Genomic DNA, 18,086 nt, shown 5'->3' on the forward strand with positions numbered 1-18,086 from the left:
GTATGGTGTAAGATAAACCGTAAATATACTAAGGGGCCTACCACAGATGTGATATTTCGGGAGTTTTAGTATTTTTGTGGCATGCTGGGATATCCCTTGCAAAGTTAAAGACAAGATAGGACAATCAGTACTTCCTACCACTTTAAAAGAAACACAACACATGGTAGACTTCCTTGAGGTTTGCAGGCAGTATATTTAATGCTTGCAAGAAAACTCTGAAACTAAGATCTATTTATCAGGTTACATGAAGGGTTGCTTATTTTGAATATGGTTCTGAGCATGAAAGGTCTCTGCTGCAAGTTGACACTACAGTACAAGCAGCCTTGCCACTCAGGCCATGTGAATAAACTGATCCCAAGGTATGAGAGGTATATGTGGTAAGAAGTGAGGCTGGTGAAACCAATGACAAGGCCTAATAAGAGATTCACAACACTGATCCTTAGAGTTCTGGCACAAAGACCTGCCATCTCCAGAAGATAATTATGCACCATTTGAAAAGTATCTCCTTGCAAGAAACTTTACATCAATATACCAAGCAGTCAGGATTGACCACTAAGTTTAAGTTCAGGTAAGCCCAGAAGGCTATAGACTAGAAGTGGTCAATCTAGAACTGGGTTCAAGGGGTGTAGAGGGCACATGTAAACTGCACAAAAGATGATCAAACTCCCATGTTATTTTCCACTATTGTACTGATAATTTTTTGTCAAATGACATCTATGACCTTACTGGGATTTCCTATACCTAGCTGATGGAGAATAGAAAAGCCCAAGGCTAATGCAAGGATAAATTAGTTTAGTATGGGTGTGCATGTCATGGTCTGCTTATATTCTATAATACTAAGCAAGCTTGGCCCTGAAAGACAGTGGTGAAGGGTGTATTCTCAGTAGGCAGAGTTTGGGCAGTGTTACTGATCATCCACTTTGTATAGAAAGAGAATTGTCCTGAGGAAAGTATATACAAGAGGCATGTGGATGGACCTATAAGACACAAAATATACTGTGTGAATATTTGCATCAAGAGACAATTCCCTTCAGAGAGCATCAACTTCAGAAGAGGCATTAAACCACCAAGTGCACAAGACACCTTATTAAATTGTCATTAAATTTCAGCCAGTCTTCCTCACTGGGCATCCCAGTGCTTATGCCATAGATCATGAATGGAACAGCCATGGTAGTATAGATGGAGGTCCAGCAGCTCGCAATCTTAAACCAGATTGATGTCGTTCTTGCTGGTGCTGAGTATCTGACCTGTCAGTACCAGAGAACAATGCTGAGTCCACAGTACAGCACAATCCCTCAAGTAGGAGGACCAGTTATTTGGTGGCAATTTGGTTACAATGAACTCCTTAGAATCTGGAAAGGGCAATGACTTATCCTGAATTGTCACTCACTCTAGAAATAGTTTTGCTTTCCATTTGTGCTGTGGTTCAGCCAGCTCCACTACTTAAATACATACTAATGTGGGATTTCCTATAACATATCCTCAAACTAAGGATTCTTAACAGCAAAAGTACTGCAGCAGCGTGCACGTGACCATGGTTCAGCCACAAACTTCACTGTCCTGAAGCTGTTTGTCTGATAAAGCAGGTTCACAGCCTCTTGAAGAAACAGCTGAAATGCCAACTTGAAGATGAATCTCTGAAAGGATGAGATGCTGTCATTCAGAATGTGGAATAATCATTAAAGCAATGGCTGTGATACAGTGTGTTGTTTCCAATAGATGGAGTACATAGGTCTGGAAATGAAAGAATGGAAGTAGCAGTGGTTCAACTCACCAGCATTCCAGTGACTAATTTGTGCTTCCTGTCTCCTCTAGACTCTTTGAGTGTAGAGTAAGCAAGGAAATACACTAAGATTTTAACTAGGCTTAAAGCTATAACTGCTGTCTGGTGTCTTTGGGCTCTTTATAGCAGTTGATCAACTGGTTCAGAAGGAAGCTACTATACTACCAAAGGTAATTAACTGTGACTACCAAAGGTAATTAACTGTGACCATCATGAGGGCTGCTGTTTCCATAACAAGGGCAGGGCAAAAGGTACACGGCAGTCAGGAGATCCTGTGGGTATTTCTTGGTACTTCTCTGCTTAACTTTAATTGTAAATGGGTCAGTAAATAGACACACCTGATAAATACACAGTAACCAAGGCTCAGAATCCTTAGGGATCAGAATTTCCACTATGCAACCACAAAGACCAGTAGAAGTACTAGTTAAATGTAAGAGGGGTCTTGATTGGGTAGCAGAAAAATTAGATGATACGTATCAATTACAACCTTAGACCAACTGCAGCAGCATGTGCTGCAGTTCATTGCAATAACTTTTCTGTTGTAAAACTTCTCTTAAGTTGTGACCAACCTTTAGCCTGGATGAAATGAACTAAACGTGAGAAGGAAGCAGATTTGAGCAGTACAATGCATTCACCATGGTGGAGACTAATGATGTCGCATTTAGATCCCTTTTATTAGGACAGTGTATCCTAGCTGTCTTAAGGGTTGTCTCTTACTGGTTCATAGCTTCCTTCCTTTCAAAGGTTTACTGTTGTCCAAATAAAATAGGTTATGCTCGCTGCAGGGGGCAACTACAGTCAATGATTGGCTGACAGGGGTACTTAACGCCTTCCTCTTGCCTCAAGCTGAGGCCAATTTGTTGGACTCTTCATGCTCTGGGACATCTCATGAAATCAAACTGAAGCTACTCCCCTGCTATGATCTCATCCAACTTTTGCCCTCTTCTGCTTATTTCACTCACTTTCTCCTGAGATGAAGAGAGAATTCCTTCAAAAAACCATGTGCAACTAAAACCCCGTATCAGCCTCTGTTTCCAGGAAAGCCAAATTAAGACACTTTGTGACCGTGAGATTTTAAATTAAAAGTACGAATTTTCAGCTTTCTCAGTTGTAATCTATTAAAGGTACAGTTGACCCTTGAACAATGTGGGGGTTAAGGGTCCTAACCCAGGCGAAGTTGAAAATCTAAGTATAACTTTACAGTAGGCCCTCTGTATCTGTGGTTCTGCATCTGCAGGTTCAACCAGCCCTGGGTCATGTAGTACTGTAGTACATATATACTGAAAACAATCCACATATAAGTGACTCCACACAGCTCAAACCTGTGCTGTTCAAGGGTCAACTGTATATGTTCCTGCTATTGCTCTGTAGGTAGCAGTTTCTACAAAATCAGCCACTCTATAATTCCTAATACCCTGCCTTTGGTCAGCTGAGTAGTTGAATGTTGCAATAATGGTGTCTTCTGTATGTTATTGTATCACACAGTACAATTTTCAAATGCTCAGAAGAGAGTTAATTTGCTTGGCTCTGATATGGAATATATATTCTGGCCTTTTTCTAACTGTATCTTGTACCACTGGTTCAGGCGTTTATAGAATAGGGTTCTTGTACACCTGATCTCATGTCACTTCTGTAGACCACAGTCCAGGCTCCCAGGACTTTGGACTTCTTACCACAAAACTGAGCTCATCTCTAGGCCTGGCATTGGCTTTGTCCCAAAATGTGTTGCCCTGAGAGCAGACCATGGTACTGGTGAGTTAATTCCTAGGCCTGAGAGAAAGTTATGCAGCTGCTCCTTTGGAAAGTGCTAAAATGTGAGGTGCGGATGTCCACAAAGGCAAGTGCAAAGCCCCTTGTCATATATGGTACAGACCCAGAGGCACTGAGGCTCAGAGTGCTGGCTCTCCTCATATCATGATGTTCCAGGACAGAATTCTTGAAAGTGAGGATTGGAAACTCACACCTGACCTTTTAATGACTGTAAAGATATGTTTTCAAGGTAGGAGAATTGAACATTATTTATTAATGGCTTTAGCTTGTTTAGATATTTTAATTATTTAATCAAATATATATGGATCTTATACTCTTGCAAATGTTAGGTTGGACTTAGTATTGCAATCATTAGTTTAGACCATAATTTCTATATTTGAACCCAGGTAACATATTTGTATAATGAACATTACAATATGTTCAAGCATTCCACATGCACGACTTTTCCCTTTGTTCATCTTCTTTATCTACACAATTTTTATACTTACATGCCTGAATTGTGAAATGCACATTAACTCATCTCTTTTACAAATATATTTCATTTTATTCAATACTATCCCCACTACTAACCTCATTATGTCTATTTGTATTATTTCTCTGTTTTTGACATAGTTTGTAACACCTCTCCATTTTGTATCATATGAGAACCTTATTAATATTCCATATACTTGCTCTTCTAAAATTCTTAATTAAAATGCTAAACAGGATATTAAATCAGATGGAGGCAAGGAATGACCTCTGTGACAGACCAGAAGACAACTTCCTCAATGTAATATTGCTATTTATCATGTTTCTTGATATATTACTTCAGATAGTTTTCTGTGACTGTGAAATCAATTTAATATTTTCTTAAAATACAGTTTTGCTTTAAAACTTTACTTATGGATCTCAACGTCATCATTATAACCTGCAAGAAATAGACTTCTTCCATTTTATAAAAATTGTTAAATAAATGTTGTATGATGAATACTTGTCTTAATCAGGATTCAATTTAAGAAGTGTTTTGTTTTTCAAAACACTATCATGAGCCATAATTAATGTAGAAAACATAGACTTCTGGTTTAGTATATTTAAAAAATGGGATTTTTGTAGGAAAATATGAAAACCTTGTAGGAATTTGTTCAACACATGTCTATTATGTTCATTCTTTCCTTCTAAGCTCACTGTATTAGGGCACTGAGGCTTTTACTTAACAACCAGAGACTTACTTAACATTTTTAAAAGTGGCTGAATAAAACTCACTCACTAACTCAGAAGAAACTTGGAAGATTCTGACACTCATTCAATATAATGTGGAAATCATCATTTCAAAACAGTGGAAAAATTTGAATTGTCTCATGTGTTCATATACGAATTTACTTGAACCACTCACTCCACTGAACAAAACATACGTTGAAGGTATATTGTCCTCTTTATTTAAAAAATATCTCAACTAAGTATTCTATTTTTTTTTAACACCACAAGAGGAGTGGGTTAGGGATGCCACATTTTCTGGTTGTTAGTTTTTCTTTAAATATAATTTGGGGTCATAGGGTACCTAACAAACATTTTTTTTACACATTCCAATGTATATTACTACTTTAATATCCCTAAAATATATCAGTTAAACATCCTAACGTGTACAAAATACATTTAAAGGGACAGGGATCAGAATAAAAATGTTAAAAGGCACCCCATAATAATCAACATCTTGAAACATTTACTTAAAATTATTTAATTAAACATTGGCAAAGTATAATTATATAATTAAAATGAATGCAATTAAAGTAAGTCTTAAGTAAACCATAAAACCTATAAAATTTGAATAATTATAAAACGTAGAACATGTATTTTGGAGATTATTGGAGATTATGAATAACTGGAGATTATGAATACACATCTTTCAAAAGCTTATGCCTAGTATTATGGAACACCATTACCATTCCCCATTTAAACCTATGATACATGAAGCTTTTAAAAGTGAATAATGGACACAATAGTGAATAATAAAGGACAATGTTCCTGCCCTCATAGGCCAAAATGGGCAAAATTTTACAAACTAATGAATATTATGAGAATTCCAGAGAGTGAGAGTATTGGAAATATAAGCAGTATAATTGGAGAGGATGTGATTGAGGGACTGAGGGAGTTTGTTTATTTAAAAGGATTAGGAAAACAGATACTTCATCATGATTTTCACCAAACTTCTGGAATTTAATTAGTTGTATGTGTATATCTTACAATGAATGAATCCACTATCTTATGAGAAACTTCAAATTGGGCCCCCAGAACAGAGGAAGAGCCTCCAGAACTCTACAGTGATTTATGCTGAAATGTTTCAGCACTTGTCAGAGAACAGAACTAATTTGAGTTATTTTAGTAATTTAAGTTGTGAAAGCTTATTTTACACAATGAAAAGTAGGTAGTATGATAATGACTATGATGATAATTAAGTCTACGTTGAAGTATAGGTTAAGATACTATCTTCTCTGTGTCTATCATTATATGCAAGGTAATATTGTATACATATTTATAACATTTCCTTCTCTGTGTTTATTATAAACATAAATAACTTTTTCAGTTTCATCTTAACTCTATTAAATGTCTTCATTCAGTGAATAGTATATATTAAAATGTATGTGTGAAAAGAAATAAATTGAAAATAGGTATCATAGTAAAAACAAGCAGAATTGCAATAACAATATAAGATATAGTATCAAAGTATCCCTCAGCATCCTCTCTTTATTTTTGACATATCTATCTTTCGTCACAAAAATAAGAAATTATGTAATAATGATTTGCATTTTGTATATCAAAAGTGGAGCCTTAAAAAAAGGTAAGTATCTACATTTCAAACTTATTGGGTCCAAAATATTTTGTCAACCTCATTAAACTCCTTAAATCAGGTGCCTAATTAAAGTCACAGACATTCTGTCCAGGGCTTCAGAGTGTGCCAGTTATTCTTCCAAATAGATGCCAGTCGTTGAATTATAGATTTGTGCTGTGGAAAATTATGTTAGTGGTAGTCACATATTCATTGACTTTATGTCTAAATAGGAAAACTGAAGGCTATTATACATATTAAAGTAGGGTGGAAGAAGCTATAGAACTTGACCATTCTGTTTTAAAACCAATATTTACTTCATCTTTTTATTGTGTGAATATAGCACCCATAGACTGTATCTGGCATCTAAATGTCAATTTAACCTTCAGGCTTTGCAAATTTCATCCACATTAAACTATATATTGTAAGTGCAGAATGTCACAGAGTCTAAGTGCATGCTCTAGATCTTTACTTATAATCACTCTGCTGTTAGAAAAAAATAGTTAATATTACAATGTTTATATTCTGGACACCTAGGACATAAATAAATTTTATTTCTTAGATGAGTCACTTAAGAAATGAGCTTGTTCAGGAAATACTGGTTTCGAGTCTATGAAAAAGGAAAAAGAAATGTTTAGAAGGGAATCAGGGTATGGAAAGATCAAAATGAAAGTTCACACTAAATGATGCATCTTTTCATTCAAGTAAATGTCAGCTATCAGTTTCAGAGCACTGTCCTGATTTTTAAGAATAAAGCCACGAACACAGTGGAAAATATGATGAAAATAAAGATCATAAAACTTTGGGGATTAATAAAATTCTTCATTGCAGAAAAGAGGGTGATTTCTTTTAGCACACAGGATGTAGGGGTCATTTTCAGAGGCTGTCTTTGGAAAGGTAGCCCTTTAAGTGGCATTTCATTCTGTAATATTAAAAAGCAATTTTTATAGACCAGTTTTTCTTTTATCTGAAGTCAAGTGGAATGTAGAAATAGTTCTACAAAATATTCAGAGAAGAAATATTCTTTTACCTCTTTACCTTTGGGGTAGGAACCCAAAGAGTTTTATTGATCTAAAACCCAGGAGCAATTTGATGGTCCCTAATCAGAGGAGTAAAACTGAAACAACTGAACAATAAAAAAAGGTTACTAAGCTACATGTTACTCCCAAATCATATGGCAGGTTTCCTGCAGGTAATCCGTATTATAAACCATCAGCATCAGATAGTAAGTTGTACAGGCACTGGGTGTGTAGAAATCTTGCCTGACATGTTTGGATTTTATTTCTGATGCTTCCAGAAATGATATTTTACATCATTTGCAATCCTCATGGAACCACTGATGTTTTAGATAATTTTGATCTAATAAAAATGTTTTGTAATTCATTTGGTTCATTTTAATTATTGGATAATCTTTTTTTTTACTTTATTATTTTAATCAAATTAATGGCAAAACAAAGCAAACTTGAAGACTGAAATGCACTTCATAATCAAGGGTTATCACAGAAAACACATAAGCTTTATATAAGAAAAATTCCCAGAGTAATTCCTTTTATTAGAACACATTTGCTTTGGGAGTAAACACAGTTTAAAAATCTAAAAATAACATTACATTATGTTTCAACTTAATTTAACATAAAATTTAATATAATTTTAAAAGAGGATGGACTAGTTTATAATTATTACATTTTAACAACATGATCCTACTTGGATCCAAATGTATACAATTCCTGATTAATGCTATCAATTTAGGTTATTGATGGGTGTTCGTATTAATATCCCAACTCCAAATGGTTTGAACAGTAAGACATTCATTAGTCTACTTCAAAATCTGAAAGTATGACTATTTAAAGGTAGGTTAATTAAGAGACATAAAAAAAGACATCCATCCACTACACAGGATTTTTTTCATCCTCTACTCTGCCTTCCTCAGCAGTTTGACTTTTGTGCGAAGGTAGAAATTTTCCCCAGAGATCCCCCTGCAGATTCCACCTTGTGTCCTTTGGCCAGAATGGCATTATTATATGTCCACTTTTAAATGAACTACTAGCACCCAGAAAGGAATGACCATGATTATTTTTACCTAATGAAAATTAATCACTACCCTTGGGGAGGATGGGGGGAAAGGGTGTGGACAAAGGAAGGGGGCCTCCATAGAAGAAAGGAAACAAGTACTAAGTGATAACGAAGTGTATTTTTCACACCAGTGATACTGGGAACAGTTGGTTTATTAGAAGAAACTTTGTGAATCAATAAACTGATTTGACCCCTCCTGCAAATCAAAAGGAAGGAAGAGAGAGAGAATTATTCAAAATGGGGAGATTACATGTATTTTCTCCAGAAAAGATAGCCTAGCATTGATTTTTAAAAGCAGTTGGTCCCAGAAAGTAGGGCAGGATTTGAAGATATTTTTAATAATATTCTGTCTGTCATGAATTTGAAAAAAACAGTACTAAAATATATTTGAGTGATTTGAGCAGTGCTGACATGCCTCCTACTTTTTACTTTAACTGATGACTATCTTTTTTAACCTTTGATTTTAAGTCTTTAAGAGAAACATTTTATATTTATGTGGCATATTCAATTTAGAGTTCAAGAAACAGTCCATAAATTGATTTACTAACTATAGACCATGTTCTGCACTTAATTATTCACCATTATATTCCTCTTTGGAGTCTTAGGACAAAAAAATCTAGTTTCTCCCAATACTGAAATAAATTGTCATGTCTGCTGGGCTATTTGGAAGCTATTCAATTGTATAAATTAACACTCAGTAACAGCTTAGAATTGCTCGCAAACATTTTAACTATAGAAACACATAAAAACTCCCTTGCTGGTATCTAACTAGGGAGAAGTAAGAGAGGAGAGGAAAGGAGAAGACAGGAGGGGAAGAGAAGTGAGGGGAGGAAAGGGAAAGGGAGGGCAGAAGAAGAAAAGAAATCAAGAAGTGTCTTAAGAAAAGTGAATAAGAAGTATTTTAATCTATTTTTAAAAGTCCAATGCACTTAAATTAACTGCTTTACTTAGAAAAAAATCAAGTATGCCACTTTTCTTGTGAATTAAGCTAATTACAGAGCCCCAAAATGTATTTAAAAGGAACTGTCAATTTTTGGATTAGAAACACATAATATTCATTATTATAATACTACATCCCTCATCTTTATTCAAGTAATTTCCTGTACTTTTTAATGTGAGCAATAAATTCTAATACAATGGAGTCTCTGAGATTAAAATAAGATCCTATAGTGTTTGAATCAATCAGAAACAAAATCAAATATTACCTCAGATTTAACACAGTTGTGATTTTAAGAAGAGGCAGTGAAAGACTCAGTTCTTAGTAGGCAGAACTTAGTTTGAATGTGCTGCTTGTTCTGCTAAAAAAAATTTTGTTTTTGATGTTGTTTAACAAATCTAAATTTCATTCATTTAGCTGAAGAATAACAATAGTAAAGCATATCTTTGTTAAATCATCTAGATGTACATATATACGTATTGTACACGAGAGAATGTGAGACTGAATATGTGTGTGTTTCTTGTACAGAGGTTTGTATATATACAAATAAACATAAAAATTTAATTCAAAATATGTTATTTTAAAACTGAAATCAGTGTGATTTATAGTCATCGGTACCTTGATATTTCAGTCTATTTTCAGTAGTACCTAATAATTTTATAAAGCCTTTTACAGAATATGAAAAATGAATTCAAAATTTATTTTAAGCTTAACTAATATTATCTGAAATTTGCTATATACATACCAAAAAAACCCAAAAAACAAAAAACTAGTACTCAAGAAGAACAAACTGGAAACAAGCAGTTTAAAATGATAAACTATTTTACATAGTTCCAGTTTGCATGGAAAAAAAAATCAATTATTTTTAACTTTAATTTCTAACATGGTTAAGATACATTTAGGAAAATCTAAGAAGCTAGACATATAGTGACTTAATATTCATTTACATTCAATTATAGTATAAATTTGAAAATAACAAAATCAAAACCATGCTAGTATGTTTGCCGTATGTGTGAGAATTTGTAAGTAATATTTCTGGATTTAGATAGCACTAGAATCGATTAAATACTAAATATAAATACCTGTGTTTGAAAAGTTTTTCTTTTAAATATTAGTTAAAATCTAGAGAACTTGCTTCATAATCACTGTAATTTATCCAGGCAACATGTACAAACAATATGGGCATACATTCTTTATTGATGATTTTAAATAACTCGATTTGAAATTCAGATAATTTAAGTGGAAAACAACCATTGACTCAACATTCTTTCCTTAAAATCGTGGACATAATGACCAACCCCTGAACTATCAGCTTCTTGTTGCCTGGTTGTTACACTACTATATGCAAAGGCGCCCCTCTGAATTGCATGTGTAGGTATCTGGTTTAAGCTTATTATTTATAAGTTTGGTAAGCATATGCATAAGCTCTGAATTTATTTTTATACTATAGGCCAATTTGAAGCGTCCGAGTCCTATAAGTATGTCCTATAAGTATAATTTGTGTATATTAATAAGCCCATGTACCTGAATAATACAATCTGAAACTTTGAATTAAAATCTTGTTTACCAGTAGAGAGGCAAATTCTAGTCTCATTTAGCCATTGGTTTACTAGACATGTGACTCCAAATCTTAAAACCAGAGAAAGCTGAGAAAACTGTATTGGCCTAGTGCCACATTTCAATGACTGAGTAATAAACTCACTTTGTTTACACTGATATGATGCACTTGAAAAACATGAACACATTTCATATAATCAATAAGTATACCATATGTTTTAGTGAAAAGTATCAATAGTTTTCCTGAGATTCAGTTATTCATTCATACAATACATACATAATCAATGCCATATTTGTCAGATATTGTGATATAACAATGAGATACATAGTAATTATTACAGTATTTATTTGCTGATTTTACAGAGTGAGGTAGCGTCTTGACCAGCTTCACAAAAAATAGCATGTACCCAGAAGTGGAACACAGATTTTTTCCCGTCATAGCCAGCAGGATACTTATGTTCCATTTCAGAAACACTGTCTTTAATGAAGATTGAGGAAACATCACTATCATAGCAGCACATTTTTAAATGCCCACAATGTAAATATGGAAATACCTTATTGTCTCTGTAATATGACCCTTTTTCAAATGCTTACAGTATTATTATCATGCTTATAGGAAACTGTAATCATATGTTGCTTTTCATTGTAACTATTCTCTCATAAGTATATGTTTTATTTCACCAAAACTACAGATTATAATACTGATAAAATAATATGTTAATACAAAGTTAGAATTGAGAACTATTCTTTCAAAGACTCTGGTGGGCACTGATTTTTTTTAAAAGGAAATAATAATAAATCAAGAGGGCAGGAAGAAACTTTTAGAGGTGATAGATATGTTTACGGTATAGATTGTGTTGATGGTTTTATGGGTATATATACTTATCTCCAAACTCATCAAGCTGTGTAAACATTAAAAATGTACAACTTTTTGTAATTAATCATATCTCAATAAAGTGGTTAAAAATTGTTTTTATTCTATTTATCACTTATGGGCCTTTCTTCCATCTCTTGCATAGTACAGGGATTAACAATACCCAAAGAATTTAACAAAACTAATTTAGGAATAAGTAAAGTGCTACAGAACAGTTATAAAAAAAACTGAAGAACTACTTAGGAAGATTTCCACAAAGAAAAAAACTAAGACAAGGTGAATATCTTCCCAGATTTCATCAAACTCTTAAGGAAAAATGATGCCCATTTTATATCATCTTATCTTTCACATAAATCATCCTTTTAAAAGATGTTAACATTGTTACTTGAAAAAAATAGTACAATGAAAATAAATTATATAGAACCATCTAATTTATAAAGATGAATTCAAAAGCACTAACCAGAATATTGGCAAAGCAAATCTAGCATTAATATAATTTATGAAGTAATAACCTCCATGGTACTAGTGATTTCCTAATTCTCATGATGAACTCAGAGAAGTTATTGTATTATTTCCTTCATAACCTATATTAATGATACATACATTATCTTATGTTTCAAATTTATATTTGATAAGTTAATAAAGAAAAAATTTGAACATCCTGCTATGAGTAGCTATCATTTATAGTGCTTGATATGTACCCATTTTTTAGTAAAATAACGTTCAAAAAGATGATCCAAGAGATCAGTGTGTCTTCTAAGCTATTAGACAATCTAAAAATCTTATATGATATCATCAAATCAAAATATAAAAAAAAATTCAAATAACAGCCATAAACAACAACAAAGTGAAGAAAATACAGCAAATATGTTTTATCAAGGACAATCATACCTGCTTTAGAGAGCTATTTTTCACACATAAAAAATTAATAAAACAAATACCTAATGCACTTATGTATTCACTAAAACACAAGTTCCAAAATCACTTATTCCTAGTGGCTGGAGGTAATTGGATTCTATTTCTTTTAAATATTAAGTGTAAACAGTGCTTACCAAGAATTTAGGTATATACAAGAATTTTGGAGAAATTTAATATCCACTAGTTCACTAGAGTCACTGTTTAGACATGAATAACTGAAAGACCCACCCAGCAATGACTCATTATATGAAAAACGCCCAAACAAAGCACAAGCTTGGTTCAAGGAAGAGTGTCAAAGGGGCAGGTGTCAAAGGAATGATTCTAAGATGCTCAGAACTTAGTATTCAGATTGTCTTTTCCCTCAGTACACAGTCATTATCAGACCTATGCCTGTGTCTCTTGCTGGTAGAAAGATCTATGATAAAAAGTGAACAAAAGGTAAATTTAGCTCTTTGAATAAAATATTTTGGGGGCAGTGTTATCGAAGATAAAAAATATCTGTATTATCAGCCAAAGCTGCAGCAGTGTCTGAAAACTGGATCCTCTACAATGAGCTGGAATTTTGGAGGGAATATAGAGGAATGGTGCCATTCTATAGCAAACATGACTTACACACACTATTGCACTGAGAGCAGCAGTGGATAGTGTGACGAGTCTGAAAGGGAGCAATATATTGAAGGTCAAACCATACCCAAATGGTGATTGATCTTTCTTCAAACTTGATACCTTGTTTGTGGCTCTAATAGCTACTCAGTGTTTGGTAAAAGCTTACTATTTCTACATTCAAAATAATCTAAATGCATAATATTTTTATACACATATTATTATACTATAGGTATATTTTAACCATCTATAATGGAAACTACAAGAAAATTACTTTTGACTTTACATTTTTACCTTTATTCTTTTTTTTTAAAAAAAAGGCTATGCCAGTCAAATGTCAAATAAAAGTGATCTTAAAGTAATTTTGTAGTTTATGAATTTTAGAGTATATATGTATATGAGGTATAACTGAATAGTACTTTCACAAATTATATCATTTGCAAGAGCATTTCAGGTGTGTATGTGTTTACTCTTATAGCTTCATTTTATAATTATTCTATATTTATTATGAATCATTTAGTAATGATATAACAGCTTTTTGACCAAGACATTATATATATAATTAATAGAGATATGGAAAAATGTCTATGCATACTTGGCTTATGTCATTTTTATTGTTGTTTTAATCTTTTATGTATAAAATTCTCTCAGTTAATATTCCTTTAAATTAGAGTTTTGAAAGTTTTTTTCATCTCAGAACCTTTTTATATTCTTAAAGAGAAAAAAATGATCCCAAAGATATGATTTTTAATGTGAGATATATATGTATATATATATATGATTTGTATTGTATTAGTAAATAAACGTGAGAAACTTTTTAAATTTATGATTTAAAAACTGATCTATGAATCAGTTTTAGAATACCAAAAATAAACCCATTACATACTAATGAAACTGCACTCCTTCTCGTGTGGGACTCAAACCCAGCCAAAACTCAGACTGTGACTCGGACAATTGTTCCTCCACAGGCTGGAACTTAACCCATTCGCACCTCAGATTCGGACTTGAACCCATGATCCCTGACTAGAAGGGGACTTGAACCCACTGTCTTTTGATTAAAACTGCTCACCTCATGTCAGGATTTACTGAAGCTCAGGTTCTTTTGTCTGGTTACCGAAAGAATTCAGTGGGAGGGAAAGCAGCAGGCAAAGGGCGAGTTTATTAGCATAGGATACTTGTGAGAGATACAAGCGGGCTGGCAAGGGAGTGCAGCAGCCTGGAGAACAAAGAGGGCTACATTTTTATAATTAAAGAAAAAGCGGGGAGGGGAGAAGATCACTTTCTTCCTCATTCTTGGGCAGACATCAAGGCTTACATCATTAGTCTCTCCTTTGGCTCTATATGGTATAATGGGGACTGTCATGGTGCTATTTAAATCATACGTATATTAGCAAAAAGGTGGTAACATACACCAAAATATGGTAATTTATCTCAGATTTTGGTATAATTTCCCCTTTCACCTAGTTTCTTTCCCCTTTCACCTATATTTTTATCTTGTCTACATCAGAAGTGCTACTTTTCCAGGACTATTAACTCTTTGAATTCATGTAACAAGATTCAGACCCCATATGTATTGTCTTGTGTTTTAATTATCAGGACTTGTGACTTGAAGTGTATATGGAGCTTGGATGCACCTGGTCTTCTTCAAGGTAGTGTAGATTGTTGTTACATTACTAGATTCTTTTCTCAAGTGGGCATTAGCTTACAACAGTCTCCCAAACTCTCTTAAAATTCCCTTCTGTCCTTAATCCCCTAGTGGGATTTGTAAACTGACTATTTAATTTATCCTACTCTATCCCTATCACTAACACAATCAACACATTAAAAAAATGATGTTCTCTAAAACAACAGTAAATTACTCAGAGGAACGATATCTTTGATCTTAGAATGATCTATCTTTAAGTCTGTTTAATAGAAGATAACTTGACTCCTGTATCTGTTTCTGCATTCAATTTGTTACAAAATGTTTTAGTCAAAGGATATAAAGGAAATCCAAAAAAGGATGAAATCCAGGAAAGAATTAGCAATTAATTAGCTTCTGAGATCATTGTCCATATTCATCCTGATCCAAGCTAAAACAGTATAAGTGAAATATGAAACCATACCAATGAACTTGTCATACTCTACTGAAATCAATGTCTGTGTTGCACTGTAAGTGGACCTTAATACACAAGTGTAATTTTGTCCTTTGTTACTTTGGAAAATATTGCTTCAATAGTTATACAAGTCTTCTGAAAGTTGATGTACATTTACTTAATATTACCATTTATTTCATGGAAAATTCTTTCAGAGTTGAGTAGCCATAGCTGACAATTTCTAAAATTCTAATTTTTGCCCCAGAGCATTCATTTTGCTAATAGCAATGATCAGAAAAAGTTGTTTTCCTTAAAGTGAGTGGCTCACTTTGTCTTCTCTGTAAAGTGTTTGCAAAACACCCAGGTCTGAATTACCATGATTTCTGTTCAAGATTTTTTTTTCAGTAAAAATGGTTTCCCTTGAGGAAAAAGAGTATTTAGTTTAGCTCACAGCTCAAATAATTACACATGTAGTTTTTGCTAGAGACAAGAAGCAGATGCCCTTAAAGAGGACTTTCAGAGTTTCTTTGGTGAGGATAATGGCAGACTCCGGGAGAGCTCACACCAAGGAGTACTTCCCAGACATCTGCTGTCAGTGTCCTTGTGCCTGCAGTGAGCCACAGCCACTCCTTGCCTCTGCAGGAGACCCTCCAACACTAGTACCCATGTGGTTGACAGGGTCTTGGTGCTCCCGCCGGGGTCGGGCCTCGGCCTCTTAGGTGGGAGAGCTGAATTCAGGACATTGGTCCACCAGAGACCTCCCGGCCCCACGTAATATCAAATGGCGAAAGCTCTCCTAGATATCTCCATCTCACTGCTAGGACCCAGCTCCACTCAAAGACCAGCAAGCTACAACTAGCAAGAGAGGAACACAACCCCAGCCATTATCAGAGAGGCTGCCTAGAAGCATAATAAGTTCACAGACACTGCGAAACACACCACCAGACATGGTCCTGCCCACCAGAAAGACAAGATGCAGCCTCATCCACAAGAAAATAGACACCAGTCCCCTCCACCAGGAAGCCTACACAAGCCACTGAACCAGCCTTACCCACTGGGGACACACACCAAAAACAACAGGAAATACAAACCTGCAGCCTGAGAAAAAAAAAAAACGCAGTAAATTAAGCAAAATGAGAAGACAAAGAAATACACAGCAGATGAAGGAGCAAGAGAAAATCCACCAGACCAAATGAAGAGGAAACAGGCAGTCTACCTAAAAAAGAATTCACAGTAATGATAGTAAAGATGATCCAAAATATTGGAAATAGAATGGAGAAAATACAAGAAACACTTAACAAGGACCTAGAAGAACTAAAGAGCAAACAAACAATAATGAACAACACAATAAATGAAATTAAAAATTCTCTAGAAGGAATCAATAGCAGAATAACTGAGGCAGAAGAACAGATAAGTGACCTGGAAGATAAAATATTGGAAATAACTACCCCATAGCAGAATAAAGAAAAAAGAATGAAAAGAACTGAGGACAGTCTCAGAGTCCTCTGGGACAACATTAAATGCACCAACATTCAAATTATAGGGGTCCCAGAAGAAGAAGAGAAAAAGAAAGCGTCTGAGAAAATATTTGAAGAGATTAGAGTTGAAAACTTCCCTAATATGAAAAAGGAAATAGTCAATCAAGTCCAGGAAGCACACAGAGTCCCATACAGGAAAAACCCAAGGAGAAACACACCAACACCTATTGACCAAACTATCAAAAATTAAATACAAAGAAAAAATATTGAAAGCAGCAAGGGAAAAGCAGCAAATAACCTACAAGGGACTCCCCATAAGGTTAAGAGCTGATCTTTCAGGAGAAACTCTGCAAGCCAGAAGGGTGTGGCAGGACATATTTAAAATGATGAAAGGGAAAAAACTACAACAAAGATTACTCTACCTAGCAAGGATCTCATTCAGATTTGACAAAGAAATAAAAACCTTAACAGACAAGCAAAAGTTAAGAGAATTCAGTACCACCAAACCAGCTTTACAACAAATGCTAAAGGAACTTCTGTAGGCAGGAAGCACAAAAGAAGGAAAAGACCTACAAAAACAAACCAAAAACAATTAAGAAAATGGTAATAATATACATATCGATAACTACCTTAAATGTAAATGTATTAAATGCTCCAACCAAAAGACATAGACTGGCTGAATGGATACAAAAACAAGACCTGTATATATGCTGTCTACAAGAGACCCACCTCAGACCTAGGGACACCTACAGACTGATAGAAAAAGATATTCCATGGAAATAGAAATCAAAGAAAGCTGGAGTAGTAATTCTCATGTCATACAAAATAGACTTTAAAATAAAGACTATTACAAGAGACAAAGAAGGACCCTACATAATGATCCAGGCATCAATCCAAGAAGAAGATATATCAATTGTAAATGTTTATGTGCCCAACATAGGAGCACCTCAATACATAAGGCAAATGCTAACAGCCATAAAAGGGGAAATCGACAGTAACACAATAATAGTAGGGAACTTGAACACCCCACTTTCACCAATGGACAGATCATCCAAAATGAAAATAATTAAGGAAACACAAACTTTAAATGACACATTAAAATGGTGGACTTAATTGATATTTATAGGACATGCCATCCAAAATCAACAGAATGCACTTTCTTCTCAAGGGCTCATGGAACATTCTCCATGATGGATCATACCTTGGGTCACAAAT

At 34.2% G+C, this 18,086-nt stretch overlaps 1 pseudogene; it reads left to right on the forward strand.

Moving 5' to 3' along the window:
* The first annotated feature begins 1,179 nt into the window (after window positions 1-1,179).
* The window catches only part of LOC132422494 (protein lin-28 homolog A pseudogene), a 33,565-nt pseudogene continuing 16,658 nt past the window's right edge, over window positions 1,180-18,086 (forward strand).

This window comes from Delphinus delphis, chromosome 3, assembly GCF_949987515.2.
Source record: "Delphinus delphis chromosome 3, mDelDel1.2, whole genome shotgun sequence".
NCBI lineage: Eukaryota > Metazoa > Chordata > Mammalia > Artiodactyla > Delphinidae > Delphinus > Delphinus delphis.